The sequence below is a fragment of the Seriola dumerili genome, unplaced genomic scaffold (genome assembly GCF_002260705.1).
Source record: "Seriola dumerili isolate Sdu_G_001 unplaced genomic scaffold, Sdu_1.0 BDQW01000134.1, whole genome shotgun sequence".
Classification (NCBI taxonomy): domain Eukaryota; kingdom Metazoa; phylum Chordata; class Actinopteri; order Carangiformes; family Carangidae; genus Seriola; species Seriola dumerili.
Window position 1 is genome coordinate 1,295,619 of NW_019174389.1, and position 19,340 is coordinate 1,314,958.

Below are 19,340 nucleotides of genomic sequence, written 5' to 3' on the forward strand. Positions count from 1 at the left end.
ATGTAGGCTTGGGGGGGGTGTCATTTGGCTAAAATAGTTAATACTGGCTCAGTTTTTTTTCATCAACATGTAAAGTATCATCTTACATCAGTGCATTCTGATGACCAATCACATTTGTGCAAACACACATTCCTGGTAGAGAACTTTTTGGCATTGAATGCTTGTTGATTTCCTCCATTAATCCAGCCAGTAATTGTTTTGCCAAAATATGGCAAAATACATTGAAATTTCAGAGTCTGTGTTTAATATTCAAAAAAGGTTGCTGTGGTTTTTGACAGGATTAATCCTTTTAGATTGTGTTTGTTATACTGAGTAGTTGTTTCAGTGGATGGCCTGGTGTTCCATGGTGTTCCTGCAGTGTTAAAGAACATGCAGACGCCACCAGCAGCAGCAGCCTGAATACTTTGTCTGTGGTGGAGCACCATGGGAAGAAAAGATCCAGCAGAATGGCTTCAGTGTTCACTGATGTGTCCTCAGGGTGGTAACCTGAGCCCACCTGTGTGACAAGCCTGCACAGAGAACTCACCCCCTGTCTGTCTGTCACTGTGTTTGTCTGTGTGGTCGAGTTGAAACTAGTTTAGCTCCCCCCTGGCTTGTGTCCACACTCTTTAACTCTGCATCTCAGAGATGCATGTTAGACCAACTCGAGGCAGTGTAGCCACTGTTGTAGCTACACATGAAAGAATGCCTGCACATTCATATGATAATTTGTTGGCTTTTTATACAATCCATGACTTTGTTCCTCATGCGTGTACAGAAATGTACTATCAAACAGAGTTGATTTCTTGAAATGCGCATAATTTAACCCTCATAAGTGCTCTTTGTGAATTATTCATTTCCATCCCACTTGCACATAACTCTTCATTCATTTGCAAAGTGCAGCAAAGTAAATAGTGAAGACAGTCTAGTGTTTTGCTTAGTTAAGTGAATAACACTGAGTTTAGTATGATAACACTAACCATTCATTCCAATACAAACTGGCCAATAACTACTGCATTACTTACAGTGGTTTGAATTTTGTAAAAATCAATGGTACAATGATTGTGTGTTTTTACATCATGTTTGACTTTGATTTGTGTTAAATCACTTGCATCCCAGTGTTGGCTTATTTAATCAAGCCATGTGTTTTTGTTTTTTTTTTTTTCTTTTAAAAGTCAGCAAATAAGAAGACGTGTGTTGTGGAAATACAAAGTACACAACTTCGACCACAACCACAAAGCTGGAAGTCTTTTCCACTGGGAAACTTGTGTCATTCTGCTAAGTGGCTGATTGTCGGTATTACATTGAGAGTATTGAATTGAGCTAAAGCCTCAGTGCCATGCACACATATCTCCAGATGTGGATAATACCATCTTAATCGCCGTTATTTATCCCATCGGTTATTATTAATGAAATTACCACATCTATACTTGACTACAGTCCACTTAAATGCACACTGCTGGCAAAGTTGTTTAAATATTTGAATAAACTCTGGGCTTGAGTGCTGTTTGTGAGGCTCGTTGAATATTTCATATTTGTTGAAGCTGAATAGAAGCTCTGTTCTCAGACGGGAGCCCACGCTTCAGTTTTTTTCAGTCATTTTTATCATTTTCAAAATATTTTGGTGTTGAAACAATTAGGTGATCAATGGATTAGTTTACCAATATAAAATTGATAAACAACAATAGATAAAGAGAAATCATCAAAGTTATTAATTGAGCTTTGAGGATTTGCTGTTTTGATCCCCTTCATCTGCTTTATATCCATAACAACTGAATATTTTCGGACTGTTGGTCAGACAAACGTTTTGAAGATGTCACCTTTGGTTTTTGGGTGTAGTTGTTTAACTGGAGAAAACACAGAAAACTGGGGGGGAAATTCACTATTAATAGCCCTAAAATGTTTACATGGCAGACGATTTACTGTCCCCCTATGTTAAGGCTGTAAAATTACAACTTGAATCACACACACTAAACACTTTTATTATAAAAGTGGCCCTCCCTCATACAGATCCTGTAATGGAGCAGCAGCATTGTGTAACAGTGTTAATGTTGCAGCTGTGAGTGGTCGTCTGTGTCCAGGCTCTCTTGTTGAATGCAGTCAGCGCAGGCTGATAGCCAGATTGGTCTTGTGATAATTATCTACTCTGTTTCTGAACAGAACAACATATTCCTTCTATCAGAATGAGACAGACTTCATGTTGCAGTCATATGGTCATATGCAAGAAGTGATTTTTTTTTTCCTCCAGAACATGAATATCAGATTATTTCATTGAATTTTTTTTCATCTACATGAAGCAGTCTTTGTTCCCTTTCCAGCTCAAGCTGATGGATGAAGGACAACTCTGCTTTCCTTTCCACCTCTGTTTACATCCATGTTGTATTGACTTTCAGACAAGAGCTGGGTTTTCCCTTGTTCCTCCTGACAGCACATCTGTCTCCATTAGAGAGTACTATTGATGTGCTGCTGTATCAGTCTGTCTTCCGCCATCTTTGGACAGTTGAAAAGAGGAATCCCATTGTTCTCCACAATCAGCCACATGGTAAACATGTCTGAGAGTGTAGTATTGTTTTGTTCTGGACCATGTGCTGCAAAGCAGCTGATTGACTGAATCTTTGAACCCTTCTTAAACATTTCACGTGCATTTAAAAAGTCTTAGGCAAAAAAACACACACACATATATATATATATATAAGGCATATTTTTCTCATTTATTACCACTTGCAGAGGACTGGAAGATGTCACATCTTCCAGCATCTGATAAAGTGAGGTCATGTATGATGAATTCATTATGTGCTGACAGTCAGCAGAATCTGAAAAAAGCATCTAGATGGTTAGCCAAGATTTGATCCCAGATGCTTTCCAGAGGACAACCCCTCAAGCAGATGATGCACTATGATGCACTCCATATAACTTGAGAAAAATGTTGGTTGTCTTCCACTAACCCTAGAAAGCAAGGACCAAACTCAAAGTGCTTCCACGCTTTCAGTTAAAGCCTTTAGCAGTAACTTCTGCAGAGGTGTTTTTGTATGATTGACTTTCAAGCATAATAAAGACATGGGCTTTTCACATGAATTATTACAAGCCTAAATTAACACTCGCATCAAAGTCAAAATGAATAACTCTATACTGTGGGTTGCATATTTAGAAACAAGCAAACAAGTGCTCTTCACAAATTAAGTCAACTTGCCTGCACCATTGAGTATTGACTGCAGCTTCAAAGACGCCTTTGAGGTTGTGGTAGCCTCTGAAAAGTGATTTCTGAAAAGATCCTGTTCCATTTACAGTTGGGCTACTATGCCAAACTCAGACTAGTGGATGATATTTGCTCTCCACAATGGTCATGGGGTTTGGAAAGACATGACGGCTGAGCATTAGAAAGCCTCATCAAAGCTCTGTTCCTCCTCCTATTTCTGAGCTGTGAGTAGGAACGTATGACCGGCTGTCAGAACTGCACATGGTGATGATCATTATCTTCACATGGCTGATAGAGCCTTGTGGTTTTGGATGAATAATAGATACTAAGTGCACTAAACTGCTGCGGCTATGAGTCACTTTGGGGAGGCTGGAGTTAGACTAACTGTACCGCTCCATCAATCATGAACAAGAACTTTTCAGGCATTTTTGTTTGCTTGAGGTCGACTCTGATGTGGAATGTGTTTTAAAGTGGGGACAATGACGAAGTTTAGTTATCTGCATTTGAACTACTCTCAGTAAGAAGCAAGAGAGAAGAGAGAAGTAAAAGTTAAGAGTAAAGTAGTGACTAGTTTTTAAGACGTCTAGGTTATAATAACTGTTGTCTCACCTTTTTAAATGACTGTTTTAGTGCAAGGCAGCTGCTCACTACATATTGAAATGTATAAATCAGTTCCGAAAATGACTGGTAATGTTAACCACATTGTCATTTGACAGAAAATGTATTGTTTTAACTGACTTATGTAGCATTTGAGTTGGACAAAGCAAGTCAGAAGATGTCACCCTAAGCTCTTAGAAAATTGTTTTGGGAGTTACTGATTAAAATCAGTATGAAAATAATTGTTACTTGCAGTCCTAATTAAAATGCTGTTGAAATGGTGGATATATGATTATCCTTTTAACCAAATTTAACACTATTTCATTTGTCTAGAAGTCTTTCGGCCTGTGAGTCAGTGCTCACTGGGCCATAGATGTGCTTCATGCAGTTCACATAATTTTTGTAGGCTCAACAATGGTCATCGTGCTTTGTATAACCCAATCAGTACAACCCTCCCCGGCAGCTTGTTAAGTGCAGACCACTGCACTTTCATATGCTCCAAGCATCTTTTAATAACAAATTTTTGAGAGCCACCTATGATGTATAGGTTCAGTCCTGACCAATCAATTCCAGCTCTATCTCCGCACTGTAAATTATTTCCCTCTCTATACCGGTGTCTTTGATGTCGACTCTTGAGAGGCAACTCACTGCAGGAGACCACTGGATCCTCCACTAATGATCTCTACCCAGGCTTGGGCTCCTGCTTTTATGTCTTGCATAACAGTTGCTTTTTTTTTTCTCTTTAGATATCAGCTGTACATAGTGTTCTTTTTCAGTACAATGGATCATCTGTTTCCTCAGATGGACACCGGGGGACATGTGTTGTTGTGATTGAGGAGACCTTCAAGAAAATAAACACTTGACCCCTTGTGCCGATAGATGCTATTTTCAGTGTTGTTGTAGATTTACAGCTTTATGCTGAATCAAATACAACCGACCCCTTGTTCAGTAGTAAAATCAGCTTTGGTGTGACGTATGCAAGTTGTATTTATAGACCACTGGTTCTGTGTACAGCTCTGAAAATGAAGTTTGAACTAACAGACAACAAAGTTATTGAATCACCATCCTGATGCCTAATTGTGGGTAATACTTATCCCCTGTATGTTAACTGAGGGGTTTCACTGGTGTGAGACAAGAAAGCATTGTGTGTCACATCATTTTCATACTGTGGTGCACATTGTCAGACATTACATTTACATATCCTGGTCAGGAAAAGTCATGCTACTCTTGCCCAATAATTTCACTGTTACACAGAAGCTACATCGGCCCGCCTTGACTTCTTATGTTGAAATTAGCTTTGTGTACGTCTTTGTGTTCAATAGAGGCGTTGACTGTATGCCTCAGTATGTCCTCGGGACATTATACAATGGAGACTTTAACATCACAGCTACATCATCCTGAATGATGTGTCGCCCTGTGGTCCATTCAGAATTGCTATATTAAAGCTGTGTGTTGTCAATTATTAACTGACCTTTATTTAAAGCTATTCTAGTGCACAGCGCTGTGATTTAGCTTGCTAGGCATGTAACATATTAGGCTCCTGTGCTTTGAGAAAGTGTTGAACCCTGTTGACTTTTTCCACATTTTGGGGTATTAACAGTCTCAGAGCAAACTAGTAAGTATTTATGTGACCAATCCATGCAGTAACCCAAAACAGCAAGAATTTTATCTGTAGATGCTCAAAAATGATTAGGGGGAAAAAAATAAATGTTATTCAAGTATTCACTCTTTGTACTGACACTCAAAACTCAGTTTGGGGAAAACAATCAGCTTCTGGCTAAATGAGGCTATTTCTGTTGGAGACAAAGCACAGCTCATCACCTGTCTGACACGTCCCTGCTGTGAATCTTGGTTGTGGCAGATTCAGCTGTTTTACTAGCAGATGCTAAGACACATGCAAAACTAAAGGGGGAAATAAGGGAACCTAGATTTGATTTGATTAGTAAAAAACTGTGTGTAATTATTTTTAAATAAATGAAATCAAAGCTTCCTGATTAACTTGAGCCATCGTGAACAAATTTAACCTTTTTTATTAAAAAAGTCAGAAATGATGTATGCAGCTTTTCATTTTCAGATCATTTTAATTTTCACTCTGTCTTTTTTTTTTTTAAAGAAATCTCTGTAATCCAATTTCTGCTGCAAACATAAAAGAATTATTGCGCTATTATTAATCTAAGTAGTTTAAACAATAATATTGTATTATATTTTTACAAAAATAATAGAGTAAACGTTAATGTTGCATTTAGTGAACTTACTGCATATCCTGGCAAATGTATCACTGTCATTCCACTGCCTTCAGCTGTTGTTTTTTTTTTTTCTTGTCTGAAGGTGATTGGCAGTGATTGCAGTTGCTTGTGACACCTGGACAGCATCAGCAGTCTGAAGTGTTGCAGTGGATCTGTAACCGTAGTCTCACCTGCCAAATTGCTCCTGCAGTATTGAATGGCCTGTCAATGTATTGGATGTCCAACTCAATCAGGTCCTAAATTGAGTGCAGATAGCACTGGGTTTAATAGCCCGTTGCTAGTGATGAGAAAGCAGAGGATTTTGTTTAGCTGAGCTCCATGCAAGCAATCTACATTTCTAAAATGCCTGTGGTGAGTGCAGACGTGGATTCAGCATTAGTCCACATTCACTGATAGACACTTTTATTGCACTGCTGCCTGATCCAGGCTTTTTTTTTTTTTTGGGCAAGGAGATGAGCAGATAAGGACACGTCACATAAACTAACATGAAGTTAAATATTCATTTAACTTTTCAAACAAACACCTACGAGAATACTGCAGAAGACAGGTTAATTTTTGGTCGTGAGTCACTCCTGTTAAATCCCGCCATCCAGGAAATGCATCAGTTTTTTTTTCTAGACTTTTAAGGAGATTGTCAGTCCAATTAATAATCTCTTGACATCATGTCTTCAGACTCTATCATGTGTTTCCAAGTCTTTTGTTGCGATTGGATCACGTCCCAGCAAATTGTTCCACTAATTGAAAAGAAGAAATTGGCACTCTGTGTACTTTGTGTGTGGAATTTGTAGCAATCCTGGCACAAACACTCAAAGAACAAAATCTGTTATCCTGACAGACTACCTGTGTGAAATCGAGCTCAGAGTTGATAAGAACGCAGGTTATTATGTCTGTTTGCCTCTGCAGACCGGACATTCCTGTCTTTACTATGAAACCCCAGTGGTTTAGTTTAATATCAGGGTCACAACCTTGGCAGGACTTGAAGTTACATTGAGAGGAAGCCAGCCTGACCACAGTGCTGAGTGCTTTTTATTTTGGTCATAGTCATCACAAAGTCTAGACATGGCAATTCACTCCTCCGATCTCTGGACTCCTTTCAGACAAGCCTAAGCTCAGTGCTCTCTCTCTCTCTCTCTCTCCCTCTCTCTCTCCCTCCTCTGTGTGGTTGTCGGGGTTTCTACAGCCTTGACTAGCTCGGGGCATGTTTAATGTTCGGTGTGCATGCAAAGCTGCTTCTGCAGCTGAACAGACGTCTTTACACCCTCACTCCTCCGTCCTCCTCCTCTTCCTCTCTCCTCCGTTCCCTCTACCGGTTCCATCATCTCAAAATGAATCCGGCACTGCTGTCACTGCTGACGTGATAGCCACACGACATCACCGGTGCTATGACAACAGCAAGCCCAGCCTTTCTCTCATTCACAGGTCCATTTTGGGCTGTTGCTGAACGTTCCAAATTATGCACTGCAACACATTAAGACTGCGACCTTTCAGCCCCTGTTGCCTTTGAGGTGAAGAGAATATTTGTTTCATTTTTCATAATCCTGTTGTTCCAATACTGCTCTTTAAACCACAAAGAAAAGGAGATGAAAGTAAGATTATTTCTTGAAAGTTTCCATTTAAGCTTCCACTGATCCAGGCTGAGAAATGCATGCCTGAATCTGACTGACTTTTCTGATAGTTGTTGATCTTATCAGTTTTTTTTTTTTTTTTTTTTTTTTTTTTTTTTTTTTTGCAATAAGAAGGCTGCAGAATTTAGTGTAAACATGATGCTTCTCATATGGGAGTGGAGGGGCAATTACAGAGGAGACAAGGGAGGGAACACACATTCCTGCTGGCAGTAGGTTTGTAGTTTAGGGGGATGGAATTATAGAACGAAGGAGGGAGCAAGGAGGGAGGGAGCGAAGAGTGTGAAAGAGTCAGCAGGAGGAGGAGGGGGGGATTTACAAACAGTCACTCCCCCTCCCTTCCTCCCTCCCTCAGTTTTTCAACTCATCCTTGCATATAGGAGTCAGTCTGCTGTGGACTTGCAGGAGAAGTATCAATAATCCCCCTCATGTGGAGCTTGAAATTTCCCCTTTAGTGATTTGTGGGATTTCTCTTGGCTACTGTTGGGAGAAGAAGCAGAAGTGACACTTCCTGGTAGTACACAGTGAGGTAAGTCATTGTATTTGCTCCTGTGTCTTTTTGCCTCTTTGGCTGTTTATTAGCAGATAGAAGAGACAAATGGCTCTCCAGCCTCAGGACTCCCACTTTCCAAAAGAGGCACCAGTTTTAGTCAAACACACACTGAGTCAACGTGTGTCTGTTAGCATAGGTTTCAGTGTATTTCAGAGTGTAGTTAAATTTGTCAGATGCAATCAAAGCTTTTGTAAATCTTGGTGCGCCTTTGGGGTTTGTATTTTGAGGAATTATCATGTGTGGATGTGGTTTTCTCGGTAGTTTCCATCAGTGTTTGCATTTCCATGCTCTTATCTTAGAAGTGTGTTTGTGTGTTGTAACCATATACTGGGGTCTTCACAGCCTGTGTTTAGGGTGGGGTTCCCACCTCATGTTTGTACCTGTAGCACTTCTGTGCAGGGCACAACTTCACCTCCAACTGCATGCAGCAAGCCATTGTGTTGCTCTCCATTCAGTGCCAGACGCAAACAATGCAGCTTGTGTCTGTGTCGTTGTAATGACAAAGCTGTGGTGGTGGTGGTGTTAGCGGTTTTGTGATGCTGAGAAAGAGAGATTATGAATTGCAAATGGGAGAGATGGTCAAAGTCAAGGAGAATTCCCAGGGCGCATCCTGGAGGGGGCTGGAGGACTTTATGATGTGTGAGTTCATTTAAAATCCCAGCTTTGTGTTTGAAAGCCTGTTGTGTGACTCCTGCGGTGGGGAGAGGGGTGAGAAATGGTCATCTGGTGTCATAGTTATGGAAATGTATTGACCGTTCGAGGCTTAGCAGGACAGGAGGTCAGGCTCCAGCTTTCAGGCTTGTAAGTCTTGACAATGACCCTGTTATGACTGGAGAAAAGCAAGCTGTTAAAAAACACAAACTCTGAATTCTTTTTAAAAAAGCTTTGTATTCAAACACATGCAATGGGACCCTTTTCCTCAAACTTAATTTGAGCTAACAAAATTATTCTCCTAAGAGTAAAATAATTGTAATCACTGATCGGTTTGCAAGGTCTTGTGTCATAAGCTTTACTTAATTTGAAGGCAGAATGTACAATGGAAACAAAGGTTATATTGTAAATTTACAAGCCAGTAGTGTTCATCTGAGATCAGGTGGTCTTTCAGATACATGGCTCATAAAAGTTGGACTATATTAGGAGCAGAAATCAGCATGACGGTACACACAGCGCCACAGTGAGTTTCATCCAGTCACCCAAATTTCAAACTGCATTTAATTCTGGCTTTTACTCTTATGAATTTTCATCTGTAACATATTTTGTGTTGCCAACCTTTGCGTTTCTTTTGAATGTATCGAAAAGTTAAAGGGACACTTTGATAAATGAGAGGGACTGGTTATCTCTGCTACCCATGTTTTTAAGTTAGTCAGCAATGTTAAAGTTGTTGTGCTGTAGGTGTATGCAAATTTTGGAACCATTTGAATGCATGTTTCCCAGTTCAAACATGTGGTGCTACGTGAGCTTCAGCTGCCAATGGTTTTTCTTTGCTGAGAGTCAGACTTTGATTTTTATTTTATTTTTTTTTTTATCATCACTAAACGTTTGGTCTGCCGTGCAATTTACTCCCACTGGCCGTAATGAAATTAGGAATAAGTCATGTATTTGTAACATATTGATCTTGGCAAGATAGAAGAGAGTGTGATCAGCTGTTTCCAACATTAAAAATCAGTAGACACGGTTTATCATTTGTAGGAATATTTTCCTTTATTTGACAGCATACTCTGATATATCATGTGATCATCATGGTTGCATGGCACTGCTGGGCTGCCATGATGCCCCTTTGCAAGAAAGTACATGGTATTGTCTGTCAAGACATGCAACTTAAACTGCAGCAACATGATCATTTTCTACAACAAAGTGACACGTGTATTTGACAGCAAGCTGTGCATAGAGCTGTAGTTGTTTTATTACGTGACTAGATGGGATTTGGTATCATGAATTTTGAGAAATATTCTTCTTAAAGGCCACATGACAGAGTTTAGGAGTGAAATGAACTGTCCCTCCATCTGACAGGTCATTATATTAGCTTTGCTAATGACTTGCTTTCTCTAAATTTTTAAAATAGCTTGTGTTATGAAAGAACCAGTCACTATGATATTCTTATACTGTTTCCATATAAAGGTGTTTGGCCGGAAATATAGTGATAACCGAATATGTCAGTGTAGCAATACGTTAGCATGGATAACTGTATTACTGAAATTAAGTATTACCTCTACAGTGCGCTGACATTTAACATAGTCCTGCGCCACAGTATATTATAGGGTTTCTTATACATAACTTGTCCTCCTGCTTAAGATACCTATATGCTCATATCTTGGTGTTCACTACCATGTTTCAAAACCGTTACCACAGGGCAATAAAAACGTCTGTATTGGAAACTGTGATCAGGACCACTTGAAGGGAGTGGACACGTTTATATAAAAGAAAAAAAAAAGGAAAAATTACCAAGCTTTGTGTAATCATGTGTGTCAGGATCCAGCTTGGCTCTGCTTCAATGCACAGTGCAACACAGCAGCAAGCTGGGAGCTCCAGGGGTGTTATGGTTGAGGTGGTGCTCAGGGATGAGTTCTCAATGAGCTCAGTCCAGAGATATGATTTAGATCTCCTCAGCACATGTAAACGTTAGACGCATTGTTTGTAACTGATGGAAGAACAGTTCAAAGAGGCACATGCTTGATTTTTAAAACCTTTATTTGGAAACCTGCTTACCTCGAGAACGAGTTTAGGAACACACAGATGCAGTCTCATCTCATCATCAAGAGTACCAGGATGCTCTCCCTTCTTTGGAATCTATTTGCAACATACTCTAAAATGTTTATTCCCTCCACATTAATTTTGGAATCAAAAAATGGGCCCAGATGTGTTTTTGAGTGGAGTTTGGGTTATGTGTTTGTACTTTATGGTGTTTCATAAAACTGAAGCCATGCTTGGTATTCCTACTCACTGACCTGGAAGCAAATGGTTGCTTCTGTGGAAGAAGATCCTGAGTGAACCAGATCAGAAAACACATTTCCAGTGCAGGATGGCAGCTCCTCTGTGTCCTTGGCATTGTGTTTATTCTGCGGCCGGCAAAAGGGGACATTCAGGCAAGGACAAGTCAGCTGCCATCCTGAGATTGGTAGGTGAATGGCCCATCCAGCAGCGCATGCTCTGAAGGCATCAACAACCATTTGTGGTATTGCTGGTTTATTGAATAAGCCACTGGGCTCAGTGGAAGTGTGTCGACCAAGGCTGAACCCTGCACCCCCTCACATTTAGAAACTAGAAGTAGCACCACGTGGTTGTACGGCTCCGCCAACTAGTCCAGTTGCAGTTGACATCCATGTCTGTCGAGACTCATTTAACATATGTAGTGAAGACTTTAAAGGAATTTAATAAAAAGTATTAAGCATAGGCCTATTTTTTTTATGTGTGACATAGGGATATATAAAATGCATTGATTTGATTTGACTTGACTTTGTTAAGCTTTGTTCTGCTGCATGTGTAAATGTTCCTGAGATATGGTATTCACGAGAATGATAACAGGGCAGACGGACGCCTCCATCCACAGCTGTGGCCACTGCAGAGGCATAAATATACTCGACACAGAGGAAACTGCAAACATTTTTTCATCTCCTACTGACATGAAATGTCTCTATTGCAAAGTATTGTCCCAAAGTTTCGATTACACCTCAATTTCACACGGCCTTGTATATATTACCAGTGCGTGAACAGGCTGACACTAGGCAGAATGCAAATATGATGCGATGATGCTATAAATATGCAAATGAATGTATTATGTCGTCTAGTGACATTTCCAGCAGGCTTTAGCTACTTTTACTAACTTTACTTGACCTAGTCATAGCGAGAGAGCTGGTCAGACATGGCAGTTGTGGGAGAAGATATATTACCAAGTACAGATATTATATATCACCACCAATATCTAATTACATCTTACAGCCGTTTTTTACATAAACATCATCTCTGCTGGTCCCCAGCAGATGATGTTCCCTGGTGCATGCACCACTTTGCCACTGCAACAGAAAACCCTGCGTAACACCAGATGATATTTTTGTAAACAGTGGGTCCCAGCATTGATACCACTGATCACAAATCTATAATCATAAAACTGTCAAGCACATTCGTTCCTCATGTGAGGGGAAATTGTCGGGTGTGATTGGAGTCGGACTGTGGAGGAGTGAATTGTAAATCTGGAATGTGAAGCGTGTAAAAGCAGACTCGTGTTGATGCTCCATGTAGCCAGGGGAGACCTTTTCACTGACGGTGACAGTTACAGGCTATGAGAAGGTCAACTTGTTAAAGTCTCTGGTGATTGTGGTTGTGATATTTTGTCACAGTGGCTGCAGCCTTTTACATTACACAAAGCATTTCTATGCTCTTTCAAGATGAATACTTTCGGCTCAAACTGTTAGTAGTGAGCTTGAATTCTTGTGTGATTCTGCTGTCACTGGCTGGCGATGAGCATTTTGTTCAGCATTTGATTAAACTTCACATTACTGAGAGTTAAATTGAAGTGACTTTTCAAATGGATTTACTTTTATACTTTTTCTTCAATGAGTACAAAGCTTTGATTTACAGATATCTGGCAGCAGATTTTCAGATCTAAAAGCAGTTGCTACGATAGTTTAAAAAAATGATCACTGATGCTCTGACACAGTGTCTCGAATAATTACTACAGATGAGAAAATGAGCAGTGTAGCTGTGATTTAGAGAAGGGAAATTTAAGCGAGATGACAGAAGAAAACGGAGGGTTAATTTAATAAGGACATTTGCTTTTTCTAAGTAGAACTCAATTATTTTTGGCAAATCCAAAATCATCAGAGGTTAAAAGAAGACCGTACATTTATCTGACAAACTAATGAGGATTAATTGGTGGCTCTGCTGCAAGTTTCAAACAGTGTTGTCAGTTTTCTTTTAATTCTGAGCAAGTAATTATTTGCTCTGATGTAGTAGTCTGTCTGGTTAAACCAAAAACGTGTCGAGGTCTATTTTGAGATGCTGTGATCGTTTCAATAGCAGATTTTTACTTGTAACACAAATCCCCCTAAACCAGATTAAAAAGCACAGATCCCTTTCCCCACAGTAATGTAGTCGGAGGAGTCACCAAAACCACAACCTGTACCCACCCCCCTTTGTCTTAACAGTGGTCTGTGGCTTGTGTATACCTCCAATTAACAGCTGTTTAAGGACTTCAAAGGCTGTCAATGAGGAGCTAAAGAGCCGTAAGCAGGATGTGGTCTGCTAGCACCTTGGTTGTGACCCTGTCGACAGGAAAATTGCTGGCATTGATGATCAGGATGAAAGGACTCTGGCACAAAATCACACCACAAGAGCTTCTTCAGTCAGCTTGTATAGAAAGACAGTATTTGCTATCACCACTGCATCCCATTGCATCTTGTAAGTGAGATTTTATGTTAAGTTTTATTATATTGGTGTTAATTTTACACATCTCCCAGTACACCCAGTGCATAATAACCCGGATCCACAGTTAAAAAGACAAAGATTTAGTTGGTTATTATTTTGATTAGCAATATGGGCAAAATACTTTTTTATAATTAAAAACAAAAAAAAAAAATATATATATATAAAAAAACCTTAGTAAGTTGAATTTTTTACCGGTTTACACGTTTTATTAAGTATTTCTAAACTAATAGAGTGTAAAAAAGATTTATTAACCCAAACGAAACCTGCAGCATCTGCTGTACACAAACCCCTCACAGCTTTACAACCCCAGCAGAAGCAGTGACCTCTGCACACAACGCTGCCCTAGAGAAAACACTTGCAGGGACAAAGGTGCCACCAGGCTAAACACCAGCAGCTGCTGCTCAACCACAGGCTCCAAGATCAGAGCCTGCAAAATGAGTTCACTTTTAGAATTACATTTATAAGGCGTTTCTTCTTTCACACAACTGAGGTTTCTAGACTCTTGTTTACTAAAATTTGGATGAGCATGGAAAAATAGTTTGTGACGTTTGGCTCTTGAATTCTTTTGTTTATAGCAACAGTGCAATGCCAGCAAGTGCCAATGCCAAAAAATAAACACTAAATTAGGTTACACTGGTCAGGCCTGTGTGTGCCTCACAGAGATGCTCATTAGTTAAATAGAAACACAGTTTGATGAGGGCAAACAGGGTAACTTTCTCTCTGCAAAGGCATGGTAACTCAGTGCACCAATCCTCGTAACTAAAGCCTACTTAGCTCCTCAAATGATATCCATGTCAGTTTTGAAAAATAAGGGAACTTACTCACAAAACTCTTCCACCATATTAGCTGTCACAAACAATAGGTGCCCTACTTAGCCTAGTGTGCAACGTCCACAGACAAAAAGCATCAATTTGCATAACAATCTACCTTTTGTGCTCAAAAGTCAAAGTCAAATTGCCAGTCTACCCACAGTATTTATGTTTACCACTGTTTGCTGCCATACCAGCTGTACTGTACAGCCATTATTCTGCTTGATATGTACTGGCATCCATCTAAAAGGCTGCTCTCCTACATTAACAGTGTCCCATAACACACCACCACCTGAGCCTCTCATGACGGGGCCAGAGAGGTCACGCACAGCAAAACCATTTGCCACTGTCCTCAGAAGCATGAAATGAATTTTGCAGCAGATGAAAATAACTTATTGGCTTGTTTTTTTTTTTTGTTTGTTTTTTTTTTGGTTTCTAAAATATGTTGTTCAAAATTGTTAATATTTTTTTGTGCAGTGTTACTTCACCTGCTACTCTACATAAATACAATTGTTGTTGAAAACGGCAGATATTAGCAATGGCAATAGAATTAATCAGACTAATGTCACTTTACCTGCTCAGTTTTTCCAGTCTCTACAGATACATTTTGACTAAGGCTGTTAGTTAATCTTAGCTGGATGAGCCAAATGCTGGCTAGCCCCATTGCTTCATGATACATTCTGTGCCACGACTTGGCACAAAGCTATTCCAAGACAAGTCAAGCTGCTTTCATTATCACTGAAAGCTCCCTTTTCCAGCTGTTTGCTATTCAGAGTTTCTAGGGCTACAGATCCCAGTCGAAAAATACTCTTTGGCTACATGACAGTGCTAGATAGTTTTCCTTTGAGCTATTAAGCGAAGACTGGAGGAAGTACTTGTTTTGTTCATCAACATCCCAAATAAATGCTGCTCCGGCACGGATGCCTCTCACCGCCATGAAACATTTGAAAGAGGATGCAAGCTTTGCTGATGCAAAATTTCCCCCTGGCCTCAGTTGAGCACGCTCAGGAGCAGAAAATGAGTCATGAGAACAGGAGATCACTGTTTGGTACTTCCATTTCTACAGAAGCATATGACTCTATATCAGTGGGGAAATGTGAGTTGTCTTGAGTGCAGTCTTTCAGATGTTTAACCCCCCCCCCTGCTCCCCCTCCTCCACGCAACTACTTGTTAACCGTTATTATCTCTAGAGGAGTGTTCAGATTACAGGGTTTTGTGTTGGAGCTTGTAACTAGTCGGCCCAGTGCATTCTTGCCTTTCACCAGTGTAGTTAAGCTAAATAACAGGATTGTGTTTGCAAGAGTCAGAGTAAGATATAGAGTCGGAATCGGATTGTAAGCTCATTTTGTCTGTATCTGATTTCAGTGAGTTATGCAACAGAATCTTTTGTCATCCTCAGATTTGTCTGGCGCACTACAAGATTGTATTTTGTTTTTACATGAAGCTCATGAGTGCAGGGATGTGTACCAGGTGTTTGACACTGTCAATGAGTTCTACCTTGTTTTGAAAGTCAGAGTGTGGCCATGGTGCAGGAATTTTCATCATTTCCTCAAACAATACAAACAACTTGACATTTTTGTCCTTAGGGATGTAAAGGAGAAGAAGAGCAGGTGGGAGTCGGGGCAGTTTTCCCTTGTTCCTGTTCCAACAGGCCCAAGTATTTGTCAAATATAAGCTGAGCTTTTAAGTGGTCTTTAATAACAAAAACGACCTTAAATCTACCTGTCACATATTTCAGGGATGACAAAATCCCACAGCACAGGGAATGGAAATATGAAAGCCCCTCTCCCAAAACAGTGTCAGATATCATTGAAGCTGTTGTGAAATAGGGTGGTTCTGGCATAAATCAGAATGTGTGACATTTATGTTTCTATACTTTCATGCATATTAACGATAAGTTCTAAATAATATTTTGTGAAGTCTTTCTTCACCATGAATCCAGACTTTTTCCCATGGGGACAGAAAAAAACCCTAAAACCTCTTCAAATATCATTTTTCCATTCCAGATTGTAACATCGTGAGAGCAGAGGAAATATCACCCCGTCTCTACCAGTAACTCATGATTTTATAAGCCTACGTATGTCTGACAGCTGATGGGGTAGATGACAGCTCTGCAGAATTTTGAATAAAAATCTTAATATTACTATTTTTTTTAGACATTTAGCATTTACTGTGTAACACGCCCTGCTGTGACAATAAAATGAAAGCTCTATACCCTATTTGTTTTGACACGAGAGCTGGATTTTATGGATTTTATGAATTGGATGTTTGCCCATCAGCCACTCACTCAGAAGCAGCTTGACTCTTTTCATGTTTTGACTGTTTACAAGTTCCCCAAGTAGAATTAGCCATTGTGAATTTTTGTGCTTTTCCCTGAAGCTTTTGTGTTGCTGATCTTGAGTCACAACAAAACAGTTCTTCTTGTCTGGTCTGTGGGTGGCTGGAGTCTCCTGTGGTTATGTATTTCATTAAGGGCTTGTAACAGATGAATCCTCCGAGTGCTGCTGTCCAGCGCTCCCATGCAGCCCACTGAAAACGAGAGGTGACCCACTTACTCGGGTCCTCGTTCTGTCACGCTGCCAAATTGCAGGCAGCATTTTCCAGTCTAATTGCTGATTTCTATTTATTTATGTATTTGTGTATGAAGGACGGTAGTGATGATACAGGACAGAGATGGAGGCAGTGTCTTTGTAATGTGTGTTAGCAGGTATTTCTAGAAGAACCCACTGAGTGTTCTTGGGGATTCTGTGCTTTATCTTTTCCAACCCTGGTATTTCTTCCTCATGTATTAGTAAAGAGCTAATGATGGATTCTGTGCACTAGCAGCATTGCAGCTTTAAAGAATATAGTGTTAGGGAATAGAGGCCATTTAAACCTTGCATTCAGAAATTCTGGTGACTCAAATGCATTAAAATTTAATAACCCTGTATTTCAAAATTATGAACATATACAGTAGTAATAAAAAGTATGTGAACCCATTGGAATTATCTGGTTTTCTGTACTAATTGGTCGGAAAATGTGGTCTGATCTTCATCTATGTCACAAGCATGGAAAAACCCAATAAACTTAAGCTAGTAACACACAAACAATTGATAATAATCTTTTGTGTCTTTATTGAAGCATTCACAGTACTGGTGGGACGTGTAAGTGAACCTTTGGATTTAATAACTGGTCAAACCTTGTTTGGGAGCAGTAACCATGCCGTAGATTTACTGCGATGTTTAGGGTCACTGTCCGACTGCATCGCCCACTTCAGGCCACTTGGGAATTCATTTTCCCCTCAATGATGGTGAAGTGTCGAGACCCAGAGGCAGAAAAGCAGTGTCAAATCATGATGCTCCCTCCACTGTACTTCACCTTTTTGAGATGGTGTTTTCATGTTGGTAAGCAGTGTCCTTTTTTTTTTTTGCACCATTCATAGTGCTGCATGTTCCTCCCAAACAGTTCAACCTTTGTTTAATCAGTCCGTAAAACATTTTCTCAGTGGCAGTGTAGTGTCAAAGTGCTCTTCGATGCCTCTCTGGTTCCATTACTGATCATTCTCTGTTGTGCTTTTGGATTCATCTTAGCTAGTAGTCGCCCACTTCTAGGGAGAGTAGCCGCACAACTAAATCATCTCAATTTATAAACAATTTGTCTGATGATTTGTAAGGCAAAGTGTCTCTAACCCACACCTTCACTTGTGTTTAATTGAGTGGACTCCAGGTTTGATAACTCCTGACTCCAATTAGCTTTTGTTAATGCCATTAGCCGAGGGGTTCACACTTTTGCCAACCTACACTGTGAATAGTTTAAATAATGTATTCAGTATGGACAAGAACAATACAATGAGTTGTATGTTATTAGTTAATATAGATCTGACCATATGTTAAGACAATTTTTTATACATAAATTGAGGTAATTCACTTACCTTTTCTTGTCACTGTGTTCATTTGTGCATTTTTATTTTTTAGGAGCCTCTTCACACCAGCCTCTTAACTATCTGTGTTTTCCCTATCTTAAAAGCTTCAGTGGAAACCTCTGTGTTTAGAGGGCATCTTTGTTCTATTATCTCTTTGAAAGAGGCAAAAGAAGCTTGCTGATTCATCAGGATCCTACTACAAAACTGTAGAGAGAGCTGTTGTCTCTTTTTATAAGTTCAAGTTAACAATGACTGTGTGGCAGACAGAACAAGGAGCTGTTTGTGCTACGATTTAGACGTGTCCCTCTGAATGTGTTGATGTGAAAATAGTGGACTTGCTCACATTGGAAACCTCATTTGACTTTGCTCTTATGAGTTTTTATTATTCATTTATTTATTTTTTAATACACAAATACCTTTTTCCTCCTCTCTCTCTTCAAATCACTTTTGAGTTTTCTTAGACTTTGATGCAGCCTTTTTTAATCTAAATGGGACTACCCCCGTGACAGAAAGGACAGTAATAATAGGAGAAAGCAACCAGCTATTTTAATTCTTAAAATATCTTTGTTTGTTTTGGCAGATTGGGTGACCAGGTGGTTCACATACTTCAGGCCTGAACAAATGAGGTTGTACTGTAAAATCCAAGGTCACTGCACAGTGGGTTACCTTAACAGTACTGACGGAGGTAACCACATCTTCTGCTACTTAAGCCCCTCATCTCTGCTTGAAACAGTCTAATTAATTTCTCATCATATGAAACCACTGAGAACATTAGCAAATCCAGTACAGCAACATATTAAAGCTCCCCTATAAATAGCAGAAACTTTGTCCACAAATACCGACCAGGAGCGCTGTCAGAAAGATAGGGCTTCATTTAATTGTATTTACAGTTTCATGAAGCCCTGTAGGCTTCACAGAGTGACGATCAGAGCTAAATCACGCTGGATATTTTATTTCTCTTGAGGGATGACATCTGCAGCGGCATCGAACTTTCACCTTAGACATATGAAACGAGC